We start from the raw sequence: 14,100 nt of genomic DNA, 5'->3' as shown, positions 1-14,100 counted from the left end.
TCATTTCAGCAGCCTCCAGAGAACACTCATAAACTTGTTTTCAGCTGAGTTTTATGTGTAGGTGGATGTAGCCATATAATGACAGAGGCAGTAATAGCAAAGCAGCGCAGGCGTCCAGTTAAGCAGAAACCTTCACGATTTACACATCTGCAAGCTGTGATCTGCAAGCCTGATCAGTTATCCCAAATAATGAGACGGGAAATGCTGCTGGTGATTGATGCACTGTCAAAAACGTCAAAGAAAATTCTAAATCATCCGTACAGTACTTCGCATTTTGCCAGCTACTCACAGGGGAAAAAACAAACCCTAATGCAATAAGTCCAGGGAAAGTTAGAGAGGCTCCTGAGACGGCAGCAGAGGAGGAACGAGGCGGAAACTTAAATCTCAACAACCCACCCACTTTTCACTGAGCTGATGCGGCTTCAGCTTCTGCCACACCGAGTGAAATCCACCGAGTTCTCACAAATGTAAACTCCAGCCAATAAACATGCAGTGATAGTAATGCTGAAAGCAGATAGCAGTGCCGTGCACTTTGCTCATTGTTACATCCTACATACGGTGTTTCCATCTGGAGTCTTTGATAAGCAGGCGCTGGAAATTCACTTTTTTTTAAAAATCATCTTCTACAGATTTTACATTTGGCAGGGACATAACATTTCATGGATATACGCTGATGTTGCAGCTCTGAGAAATCCACAGGATGCACAGATTTCTGCACATTTATAGCAGCTTACCATCGACAAATTAACATGACTAATAATAAGAATTAACAGGTTATTGTGCACATTTATTAATCACATACAGAAAATGTATTTTTCCCAAGTTCTGTTAAACAGAGCAAGGAACTTTTAACGCAGCTTTTCCAAACATCCTAGTTTTATTATAGATACTTACATTACTTTACGTTCCCCATTTGACCTCCCTGATGTTGAAAGTCAGTTGTGCGTTGTTTTTGCTGGATAACAGCCTGCAGTCGTTTGTTGTAGTTTTCAGTAAGTATCACTTACGTCTCCTCAGCAATCCCAGGCCATTCTTGTTTCATGGGTTTTTCTTTCTGTAGCTTCACATATCCTTCTTTCATCATGATTCCTTCCATCTTGACAAGATTCCTGGTTCCAGATCTTCTGAAGCATCCCCACAACATAATACTCCACCATGTTTCACTGTGGAGTTGTTTTCCTCTCTCTTCTTTCTCCAAACATAAGCAGCATCTCTGTGGCCAAAGAGACCTAGTTTTTGGGTCATCTGAAATCTTGTGCCACACTTCCAGTGTACATAATGTCTCCAGGTGGTCCTTTAATCAGACAGTAGTCAATCGTTTTCTTTCCAGAGTCTTTGAAATCTTTGTCTTCCCACCTCTGCCAGGTTTAAACTGTCTAAACTGACTTATTTTGCTTTTGACATGATGCGTTTTCAAGAAATAGCTCAAACCCATGCTGGAGTTTTTATACTGTGTGTTAAATAAAAGATAAGCCTTACTTTTAGTTTGATTTTACAAAGTTAAACCACATCATTGCACAGTAGAGGTTTGTGCTATGGCTCAATAAACCTCTCATTTTTTCTGTAATTGTGTAGAAAAAAATATTCATTCATTCTTTGAAATGCTTAAAGAAAAGTAGAATGTTTAGAAATACTATGTCGACCATCCCTTAACTGTTAAAAATGACTTTTGACAAAAACTTTAAAATTCATAGGCCTAATAGCTGTTCTCACCTGTATAGCATTCACTCCAGCAAGTCAGGCTCAAATGCATGCTCAGCAGATCAGCTGATCTCAGTGCTAACCCAAATCAGCTGTAGGTTCAGCTGATATGCATTGTGCAGTTGGCAAATGTAGCGTAGAACATGCTATTTGAGTCTTTTTAGCTCACATCAGTTGCTGCCTATTGCAAGCCTCTTTGCAACCCACTGTCACCACAACACATCTTCTCTTGTCATTTCAGACAATGTGTCTTGCTGCTGCAGCAGAAAAGTTTTTCCTACTCTGAAGAGGATGGTGGCAGGAAAAATGTGTACAGGCATTAATATATTGCGATGAATTTATATTTGTTATTTCTGATCAATATGGCGGCCACATTGCTGGATTTATGAACAGTGGCCAGTGGTGTATCTACTTGAATGTAACTACACACTGTTATATACACAGTATACGCCAGCTCTAACTTCATAATAGTTGAAGCCTTAACATGTCAAGCAGAGGTAGTTCTAAACTCAAACACAAATCAGACTAACAACTGTGTACTTAAGGTTCAGCATAAATTCTTGCTTTGACGCCAGCCACTCTCTCATCAGTCTGTAAAATCTCTCATTTGCATAAGAGTGACCATGACAGTGGATAAGTATAGCCAGCAGCCCATCACTGCATGCGTAGGATGACTAATGGAACAACATAATTGCAGTGGGCTATAAGTATCCACAGGGGGCAACAGTGGGCACGGGGGCCTGCTGACTGATGACAGGTGTCCGTTTTGATGCCTGCTGCATAAGCGGCATAGCAAAGGCACTCAGGGCCAGTGACAAGGAAGTGAGAGCAGTGTTGTGTGTATGTGTGTGTGCATGACGAAGTAGTACAAAGGCATTAGTATGAGTCAGAAGCAACACTTGGGCTGTAGGAGAGAAGAAGGACTGTTAGCATAACTGTGAATTTTCATAATTTTAGAAGCATATCGGTTAACTGATGTGGTGATTCAGAAGGAGCATTATCACAAATAGTTCTGTCAGACCAGAGATGCGTGTCTGTGTGTGTGTGTAATGAGAGGAAAGCTAAATGTGATCCATTATGATGTCAAATCATTTAACTGTTCCATTTTTGCTCCATAGTGTGACATAGAGGTCAGCCTGCAACCTATAATCATTCAGCTTTTGTTGATGGCAGCTTTAGGTATATAATGCATGTTAAAATCTTATGATTATTTGAATTCAGGATAATTTGGCGTGAATAATTGCGTGTTTAGCACTGAAAAGAGCAAATATGAGGTGTGGAGACTGCAGTTATTATGAGGTGTAAATCTAATATAGGATATTTTTAGATTTGATACGGATCCCAAATTGGATAAGTATGCCCATTCAGACAGAGAAATAAAATGAACCGTGATTTAAACATAAGAAATGAAAAAAATAATCCACAGTATTGAAGTCCTCCTATTAAAACTATCTATAAAAGCACATTTAGACTGAAAAAACATTAGGAGTATAATTATAGTACAAATTTACCGCAGTCATTAACCCTGAAAAAGAAAAAACTCTGAAAAGCACGTACTGAATACGAAACAGCAACTTGCTGATGAACATCTTGCGCGGGTTAGCAGCTAAAGATACAGATATTTTCTCAGGAGTGACTAAAAGCAGAGCTGAAAGTATGTGAATGTTAGCGCTAAATTCAGCAGGTGAACAGAAACACCAGCTGAATGATAGAGCTGCCTGTTGAATGGAATGATGCACGTGTTAGCTAAACTATTAGCTATCCAGTCGTTAAGTCTGACGTCACTCGCCGTGTCTGGGCCTAAACTCCGCTGCAGGTCCATATATCAAACGATCACTATGGCATTACTGAGAGTTGAAAAACTGTCTAAAGTCTTTCATCTTTAATAAAATGATCAGCGTTCTGCTCTACCAGGTGTAACAATTGAGTTTAACATCCAGGCATCCATGAAAACGGAATTTATGACATTTAACGGAGTTAGAAGTTAGCAGGAGTTAGCTCGCTAGCTTCTATCTAAATACAATATAGCATGTCCTGACTGCGGGGTTTTGGAAACAAATTAAAACGTACAGCTCTGTTATCACTTCCAACATAAATGAAGACAGAAAACTAAACAGCAGTGACGTTTGTAGGGTTACTGAAGTTTGGCTAGCTGGTATATAATGATGTGCTACGTGACCGCTAGCGACACAGCTATGTTAGCATAATATAAACAAGCTAACTTTTTTTCCACTCGATAAAAGTTAACGTGAGTGTTCTCGGTGGTCAGGAACAAATGTAATCGCATGGCAGGATGCTGTAAAAGGACCAAACTTCAGCCAGGAGAACAACTGAGATAATCCATCCACAATACGAGGTTAGTCATTCATATACTGCTGCATGGGCTGGGCTGTAGTTACATCCTAAGGTTTTAAAAACTGAGCTTAAATAAATGATTAGTGGTAATAAAAGCCGAGGGAGGTCAACAGTGATCACTGACTGTTTTAGGAGCTTTTTGAGATAAATAGAAGAAAATACAAAACATTAAACATGTTAACAACACAAAAGCCATATTAAACGCAGACTACTTTAGGCCCGGAAGTAGGATTCGTCACGTCATCACTTAACACCGGATAGTAAAAGCGCTGGGGAGAAAATAAGCCAGTGTGGACATTCTGTTAGGTGTGGCTGTGTGCAGACAGGAAAAGGACCCAAGGTGCAGACTCCGGAGACAGACGTGAACTCAAAAAAGGCTTTTAATTAGGTACTCAAAAATATAACATAACTGAAAAAGCTCAAAACAAACTTAAACCAGAGAAATGACCAGAACACACAGCAAAGTAAACGGTAGATCGCGACACAGACACCAAGAAACACAGGGCTTAAATACACAGAGGGAGCAATCAGGGAATGGGTAACAGGAGGGAAACACAGCTGGGGCAAATCAGGCCTAACGAGACAAGGGGGAAGCAAAACCAGACACATTAACATCAGACATGGACTTTCAAAGTAAAACAGGAAACATAACACAGACTCACGGGCAGGCACTATAACAAAAGGGAACAGAGACGTGGGAACAGGGCAGACACAAACACTGACTGAACACGGGGATATAGGAACTTAAGATACACATAGACACGAACTAGACAAGGGGATGCAGGTGATAGGGGAGACAGAGCAACTAAAGAAGACAGAGACATAAGCCATTAGATAGAACTCAAAGAAACCAAAAACTAGACAGTATAAATAATATAAACTCAAAAGCCCTGGGTCGACGACCCAGGCATCCTAACACATGCCAAAACTTGAGTTCACTTTGAGAGCAAATGTTTCCCTCTTTATCAACTGTACAAGGAGTCATGTTTGTTTGAAAGGCTGAAAGTTATCATTATTAGAGAGGTGGAGGCTAACACAGGGGGCTGTCATGCTAGCTCTCTGCTAGGCTCTCACCTATGTTATTTTAAGTCGGTGAAATTCACATATTTTTGGTGTTGGTGCCTTTAAGAATATTCCCATTACATTTTTCAGTAACACGTTTTCAATTCAGTAATCACATTACAGTTAGATTTACTCATTACTGCATTTTCACGGACAGCATGTGTGCTCATTAGGATAACCGTTTGTGTTGGTGTGCGGGATAGTGGCCCCAGGTTTATATTGTTAACTGGTTTTTATGTGATGACGCATTTAAGCCATGTTACAGAGTAACGTGAAAACTAATTAGCAAGTAATGTAACAAATTACTTTTTTTCTGTGGAATAGTTAAGTAATGTACTGCATTACTTTCAAGAAAAGCAGTGACTAATGTGAAATACATAACCTTTACTGAATAACAACCCCAACACTGCTTGCTAATAAGGGAGCAGCTGAAAGACAACATGGCACTAATTAGCAGCTATCTGTGTCGGTGGGTACACACATGGGATAAAGTGGGCCAGTGTTCCAGCACCTTCAGCTAATGAGTATTTAAATCTTACAGTTTACGATACAAAAATACTTTCAAGTAAGCATTTTTGTTCTGTGCAGTTTGACACAATGGGTCTACTAGCTAAAGGTACAGATACTGTATTTCACAGGGACAGAAAAACAGAAACAACATGTTAATGTGTAAAACTGTCGGAGGTGGAAAAAGATGTGGAAGTGTGGGAGAAGAGGACAGGAAAGTAAGAAGAAACATTTAAATAGGAAATTTAAAGCTTACATAATGTGATGTGCTGCTGGAGTTGAGTTTTTTTCATATTGTATACAATGTTGTGGTACATTTTATAGTGATTGATGTTAAACGGCTGCAGGGCAGGTTGTGGTATCCTTGGTATCTGGCAGGTTAGTTCCTGGCTACTATGAGAGACATTGACAGAAACAGAAACGGCACTAAAATAATTCGGAATAAAATTTTGTGTGAGAATTTTGCAACAGGAGGGATGCCTTGAAAGTTCAAATAATTAAAACCACTACAAGCATGTAGTACACAATGGTACTATATGTGTATTCTGGCCACAAATAAAGAACAAAAACGACAAAACAATAAAGTACATCCGTTTCCCAGGTGACCAATCTATTTTGCATGTGTCACCAGAGGGCACCAAAGGCCCATAGAAAGCATTTTCTAAATACAAATAAACTTTAACCTAAAGTAATCCTAAATGTTTATTTCGTAACTACAATATTCTAATATGTTATTTGAATGCTTGTGCACATGTAAACAGTATTTATAGACTATGCATCCATCCATTCGCTTCCGCTTATCCTTTTCAGGGTCGCTGGAGCCTATCCCAGCTGTCATAGGGCACCCAGGGTACACCCGGGACAGGTCGCCAGTCTGTCGCAGGGCCAACACACAGGGACAGACAACCATTCACACTCACATTCACACCTAGTGACAATTTGTATTATCCAATTAACCTATCCCCACAAGCTGCATGTCTTTGGACGGTGGGAGGAAGCCGGAGTTTATTTATAGACTATTTACATATAAATAATATAAATGTTCTTCAGAAATGTACACATTAATTTGACTGACCAAGCGGTGGTTAGCATACCACCCAGACTAGCAAGTTTAGACATTAGCAACTTAAGAAAAAATATACACAAGAAATAAAGCTATTGAAATCTAGTGCTCTCTAATATTGATTATACATAACAAATGAATAAACTTACGTGAGTGCATTTACGCATCCTCAGAACAGACTTTAGCTACTGTGAATCCACTAAGTGTTGACCACGCTGCATAATGCTGTAGAAGAACAGCTATTGGCCAATAAACCCAAGAAGGACCAATCAAAGAGCTCAAAACTAAACCAATAAAATCAAATCTTTACTGAAAGCATTTTTATCAGTAGCGGTTAAGCTTAAAGAGGAAAAACCTCCTAAAGTCTTATTTGTGGTAAAAGTAAGCAAACTTTTAAAAGAGGTTTTTAATCAGATATGAGTGAATCTGTGCATTTTGTAATATCCTGGTTTAAATTTAAAGTTTAATTTAATAATACTTTAAAATTTGTTTTAAATTTGTTTAAAAGTAACAGGACCTGCTTCCAGAAGAACTTTGGTAGGAGTCATCAATGTGAATTTTAGCTGATATTTCACCCTTTTGCTGTCTTTTTATTAGTTAGGATTTGGAAAGGATTCATGATGCCTCATATAACATCTACTCATATAGTGTAGGATGCAGCTGGGTGAATCCAGGAAGAGGAGGAAACCTCAGAGCCAGCAGTCAGCTGACTTCAGCTGGTCCACAAAAAAAAACGTGCTGGAGCCCACATTAGACATGTATGCTGCTTTTTTCTGAGTGACTCATGAGCTATCCATGCACCTTGCTAACTAAGCTTGATAGTATTAGCAGGTAAATTCATATTCAAACCACTCATCCAAATATGTGACGCAGCACGGGAAAAGCCAGTCAGAGATGCCAACCAACAATCCTGGCTGTGCACAAAAACAAACAAAACACAAAAGAAAAAAAATCACGAACAAGGAGACATTCCAATATTTCTGTTTCCAATATTTTTGCTATCTTAACTTCAGTGTCTGCAAATATGTCTCAAAACTGTCAGAATTTTTGTAAAATGTAAAAAAAAAGTAAAAAAAATAAAATTCTGTCTTCAGAATGTTAGCTTCTAGTCCCCCAGAAAACGTATTTTTCTTCACAAGGCAGTAGGTGGCGTCACAGTGGCCTCATCTATTTTTAAATACAGTCTGTGGTCCCACAACAAAACAAAGTAAGTGGTCGTCATCAGCTTTGAGAAAGTCTAAAAATGTGGACTATTTGTGAGCAGTGACTATTATTATTTATATACAAATAATCAGTGGATAAAGTTTTGACTGAGGTTTTAATTTACTGCAAATCTTATTTACTGTGTCTTTTTCCCACCGTGTTTTGGAGCTTATCTGGAAAGCCTGTACTCGATTTGGAGTGCCAAAGTTGTCCATCTGAACAGGTCACTGAATCTTGCATTTTCCTCATAATAAGAGCTGGAAAAGTTGCCAGGATAACAGCCCGGCCACATTCACTTGTCTCCCACAAAAACTGGAAACCAACTTTCTTCAAGATGCTGTCACTTTGCCGTTGTCACTTCTCAAAAACACATAACAACTGGAATCTCACCACGCGACTGCCAGATTTTCTCACACCGCTTTCAGCAAAAACAAGGCGAAACACCTCTCCTCTCCTTCTTAATCTCTCTTTATCCCGACTGCAGTTAAAGCTGTGATCCAAAATGTGCTTGGAAACAATAGGATCCATACCCTTAACAAAAGTCTTTTCAGCATCGCAGTTCCTCCTTTTTTCTGGTGTTGCTTGACCTCTGCATGACTGCGTGATTCACAGTGTAACTAATGACGCATGAGGAGCTCTTCATACAAAATGGTATTTTTGTAAAGGACTGTTAGGTAATGTCAGAGGTTTTTCCATAAGCGGGAGTGAATAATATCTCTAAAAGTTGCGTTTTGTCAGGGGTCTTTGGAGAAGATATTGATTGAGTAGATATAGCATCTCGTAGACTTTGTGCTAATATCAGTTTTAGCAGCTTTTTAAGACTTTGATTAGGAACTTTAAAGTTTAGTTTTATTCTATCAAACACTTTCCTCCAAAGAAACCTCAAACTAGACGATCATGTTAGAGTTAGGACTAAAAATGTTTCCTAAACTATTAGTTTGCTGATAAGACTTTAGTGCGTGTATGTGCGTCCATACATTTGGTTAGTATTTAAATTCCCCGGCTTTCCTGCGATATCTACCGTGGATTTAATCTCACAAGCGCGGACTTGACAACGACAAAGAGGGATCACTTTCATCTTTCATTTTCAGATTGTGTTAGAGTGACCACAAGAGGACAAAAGCCTGCATTAATACTGTAATCTCTCTGAAGAAGCCAGGGGAGGAGGACGACAAACCAGATCTGTTGGTTTTCAAGTTCTGCTCTATTAAACAACCCCTACTGATTTTTTTTAAAGTGCTGTCACAATAAACGTAAAAATGAAACAGTCAACTATTTGTTTTTTGAGATATTTAAGGAGTCAGATTTAGCAAACTCGCCGTCTTTAATCCGTAAACCAAATTCAAATCTTTTACTTTGTGATGTTTTGTTGAGTCAGTGTACGTAAGCCGTAAACCTCTCGTCTTGAACATCTACCTTGGAGCATTTATCCACCAGACGTGCTCAAACCTGAGGGAAAAAGCTGTTAGGTTGCCTAAGAAACACACCTATATTAGGACTATAACAACACACTTCCTAATTTAATTACACTGCATGAAACAGTAACTAAACGATATCCTCCAAATCCTGCTGTTTTACATCCACTCCGTCAGTGCTGTGGTGCATGCGGTACCCTAACAGTGAGGAGACAGGGTGGATCTGTGGTCTTAACCAGGAGGTAATGAATATGAGGCAGTGCAGAGCTTCTGATCACATCATGTCTTATCGATTTTGGAGTATTTGTACTTCGAACGCAGAGTGTTGTTTTTCAGAGCTCCATCTGTCAATAACTTGTTGAGTTGGAACTGATTAATTTCAACATTAAAACCAATAGAGGTGGTAATTTGGGGATATATCTTTTATCATACAAAAGGCACTCTGTAATTTGTGACGTGTCCGTGACCTTTTACTTGTTAATACTACATATTAGCTTGCGAGTTAGAGGAGTGCACGTGTGCAGTACGACAAAAGTGATCACTTCTGTGATGGTTTCTTTCAAGTGGTTATGTAGGTGTGTTATTTTCTGCTGCCTCTTTCGATGCAGGCAAAGCTTTACCATAACGTTACGAATGCAGCAATCATTCTTAACTGATAAAGACGACATCTGGGGACCTCCCCTCTACCCTTATGATGTCATTGATAAAGATCAATGACATCATTAAAGACGTGTTTCGACCACCGGTAGACCACTCTCACTTGAAGTTTGTTTCTGCCGCTGACAAACTAAAACACTTTTTGGGATCTGTAAGTCATAATTTAGGTTATTATCTCATTTCAAGTTTTTTACTCAGACGTTTTGCGTTAGCAAGTCAAAGTTTTGAGATAATACCTGGAAATTGGGACTCAAGTCTCTGAGAAGATCCGTTGAAACTTCGAGCTTATGGATGCAAAAAAAAGATGTTTTTTCTAGAAATGATTGGCACTAATTATTAAGAAGAGATTGGAAGCTGTGTTTTTGTTTGTGTGTCTGTTTATTGTTATTGTGGTTAATATGAAGCTATAAACAGAGAGCTATACCAGCAACCATACCAGGGAGATATTATCATAAACATCTGCTGTTTCCATACAAAAATGATTGTGCTTTAAGTTCTCTCTGTTAAGACCTGAGGGTGTTGGGGTGGCGACCTATTCATGGTGATACCTCACCTCTCCAATAAAAACAACAGCTCCAGCAGCACCGTCACGACGGTTGGATAAGAAGGAGTATGTATTTTCCCCATTTTGCATATACTTACAAAAAATGCAATTTTTTTTACTCGTATCACATTGTATGAAGCATTGGGTGCTACTGACAATTTGTTTTCCTGTAAAGTGCTGCCCTGCCCTACTGTGCATTTAAATTAATCTGACTTAAGCTGACTGGAGAAGGCGTTCGCATTGGAAAGCGAGCGTCTTACATCCTAAGTTAGTGCAGCTTAACTTGATTATACTGCTGGGACACACTGATGGGAAATGGTTGTTATCTAAAAAAAACAAAAAACTAATTACATCTTTAATAAAGTTTTGATTCGGTGCCCAAAATAGCCTCTAACTGAAGAGTAAGAAACTGCTCTCAGCGGAGAAACTGTCTCCTGTGCCAGCAATCCTTATATATCTGCCAGACTTTTCAAAATGGTGGACGTTTGCTTCAGGAGTGAGCACTTTTTTTTCTGTTTTTTCTCTCTTGTGTTTCAAGGTGATGCCACAATTTCTTAGCAGTGAAGAGGGGAAGCCTGCCATGTACATGAGTCAGGTTACTGTAATGTGTCTGTCTGCGCACTGTTTCCAGCACAGAGGACAGGCTGCTCAGCAAAGGACTGAACTCTGTCCAACAGCTCTGAGCGTCATGCCTGGGCACTCTGCGATCGCACTCCTCCTACACAACACAGGGCAGAAAGCAGCCCCCCTCCCCCTACACACACATAAATATATACGCACACATTTGGTCAAAATCAACATGTCAGTCCACCATTCAGCAATCACAGACTTCTTGTAGGTAGGACGGCATAATCACAGCAACGACTCGCAAAGCAATCAGTAATGCTCGTGGCCTCATCTGCATCTGCATTTAAAAGAAGGGTGGGGGGTCTTAAAAAAATAAATAAATAAAAACTATATTTAAAAAAAAAAACAGCAGTCATGTAAAGTCACAAAACGCCACTTACAGTAATGCGCCTCTCAGAATTAACGAGCAAAACAACAGCGAGGAAGTGGGAACATCACATCTACTCCTACGCAGGCAGGATGGCACTTCAGTTTTAAAGTTATGTAACAGTCCATTGGTGTGAGATTACATTCACTTTGCCCTCTGAGGGGAGACAGGAGATCAAGATACTTCAAAAATAAAAGTCTGAGTGGCTAATTGAACACTGGCATGCCTCGTGAAGGTGCAGTTCAACCAAAAAAAAGAAAGAAAAGAAAAGAAAGCCAGGCGGATGGATGGGTGGATGGATGGTCATTAGTTCACCTCCAAAACCTGCAGAGATGAAAATTTGCATTACTTCTCGTGGGTGGCTGGTTTGATTAGGTGCTGGAGGAAATCTGGGGGAAAAAACGCCCTGAACTTCTGCTTGTCTGAGGTAATATGGTAATTTGAAATCTTCAGGCTGTACACAGACAAATCTGCAGCACAACCACTGAGAGACAGAAGGAAAAACCATCAGTAAAGTTGAAGGAGGAACAGCCCAAGTACACAGTGCAGACCTGTGGCTGAGAATAATGAACACCTACACCCAAACTGTTATTATCATGTAAAAAACATCCATATTAATTTCATGAAACCTCCACTTTGAGCTTTGGGTCGTGCGTCAGCCTCACTCCCACCCGCCCCCCTGCACCAACGCTTTCCGACCGTCCTAATCGCTAATTGATTAATTGGCACAAACTTTAATGTCGAGGGGACGCACACGCGTGAATCACCGAGCTGCATTGTTTACCGAGACGTCCCCTGCTGACCGGAAACTACGTTAAACAACAAACGCCGACGCGCTTTGAACTTGAGAAGAGAAAGGGGACCTTCAAAAGGGAGGAGAAAATATTAATACAGCTACTGGAGCCTGGAGCTGTGCTGCATGTGCCAACTCTCCAGGAACTACCTCTTCCTTTTTTTTCCAACTTCGCGCAGGCTTATTTTTATTTATTTATTTTTATGCATCTTCACAGCCAGTCACACCTGTCTCCCTTTTTCTTTTTTCTTTTTAACGCAAATTTCGATTCCAAAAAAAACAAAAACAAACTTACCTTCTATCTGAAGGTGGGAACAGGTGCTGCGGGGCGCTGTGCGCAGTCTGCTGTCTTAATTAAGCGTCCGCGAGAGTTTGATGGTTATGTACGAAGAGGGTGCCGAGCCTCCGAGTCCGAGCACCATGCTGTGGGAACACGGGCTTGTCAAGAAAATGCGCACAACACCGGCGACAAGGCGGAGGAGCGCATTTTTAATTCTGTCTGAGCATCTGAAGTGATACACAGTCACAGCAGAGACACACTGTGTGCCCCCCTCCCGCCTCCCTGACTCTGACACTCACTCACTCACACCAATCCAAATCACACCATGCCAGGGAAAATATTCTGCTTGTAAATCCACTTTTTTTCCCTTTTTTTTTTTTTTTTGACATAGTGGACACGATATTTAATAGAGGGCGTTTCCCGTGTAATAATGCAGGAGCCTCACAAAACTTTAAGCCTTTTGTAATGTTCTCATGAGGTTGATGGACTCCAAGAAGGAGACAGCACCAGTGCAAACTATAAAAGACGAAATCATTTGTGTTTTAGGGGACACAAGGCACGTTTTTAAATCTGTGATATAACCAAGAAAATAGCGTAGAAATATTATAAACAGAGTTTTTACTGCAGAAAGGCAGCGAATCGTCCCACTTCTGTTCCCCTAATGAAGCCCTTGAGTATATAACGCGCTGTTCAGGTGGAAGAGAAAGCGCACAAAGGTCCTGAAAATGCTAATTGAAACAATTTGCATTTTCCCACAGAGACTAAACGATCAGAAATAACACCGCTCTTTATAAAACTGCGTGTGTGTGACCATGGGAGAAGCTGTGAGAAGCGTCACATAACCGGAACTGGACTTTGACGCACTGTGCGCTTTTTTGTGAGAGCTATTTCTGGACTGCTGCATCAATCTTTTTTTCTTTTTTTTCTTCTTACAGGTGAAGGTGTGTGGTTCTGCTAATGGCCGCCAGGTGGCGCCAGAGTCCGCGCTTTATGTCGCCGACATGGCCAAAAAGCTCCAGAAGTTTTCTGAAACAGGTGAACATTTGGTTCTGGTTCTTTATGTGTGACTTTGAACAACATTTACCTTCTTCTGTATCTAATGAATGATGTAATATTTTACATATGTGAAGCAATAAAATAATAATAAAAAACATGTTTAACTTACTAAACTGACATTTGACAACCTAAAACTGTGTTTAAACTGAATGTAGAACTTATATCACATCACTAACTAACTATAACTGTGTCTTTATGTGGCCATAGGAAACTAACTAACTATCTGGATACCTATAACTACCTAACTATAAGGACTATTACTTGATATGCTCAGTATGTGGATTGGGGGGTTGACAAAGCATCTGGCATGTTGCCAGATTTTCCCTGTTGTAATACAACAAAGCATTAGCCTACATTATTTTGACATTGATAATAAATCAGGCAAAAAAACAAAACAAATGGAAAGAGCTTGATTAAATGCTAATACAATTTTAGTAAGTCACCAGTCTGACACAGGGTTAATGGAAAGA

The 14,100-nt window shown here is 39.9% G+C and overlaps 1 protein-coding gene across 2 annotated transcripts in view; it reads right to left on the bottom strand.

Annotated features, from left to right (window-relative positions):
* The window catches only part of rin1b (Ras and Rab interactor 1b), a 41,062-nt gene extending 28,164 nt beyond the window's left edge, over nt 1–12,898 (bottom strand). Inside the window, exon 1 of one of the 2 annotated variants that reach the window (XM_042213260.1) lies at nt 12,590–12,898. The gene's annotated coding sequence lies outside the window, so the exon portion shown is untranslated. The remainder of the gene's footprint in view (nt 1–12,589) is intronic. The other variant, XM_005945309.2, reaches the window with a different exon arrangement.
* Nucleotides 12,899–14,100: the final 1,202 nt, after the last annotated feature.

Source organism: Haplochromis burtoni, unplaced genomic scaffold (genome assembly GCF_018398535.1).
Source record: "Haplochromis burtoni strain Fernald_Lab_line unplaced genomic scaffold, NCSU_Asbu1 Contig_430, whole genome shotgun sequence".
In the NCBI taxonomy this organism is placed as follows: domain Eukaryota; kingdom Metazoa; phylum Chordata; class Actinopteri; order Cichliformes; family Cichlidae; genus Haplochromis; species Haplochromis burtoni.
The sequence above is the reverse complement of the archived record's forward strand: the minus strand, read 5'-3'. Positions and strand labels throughout refer to the sequence as shown.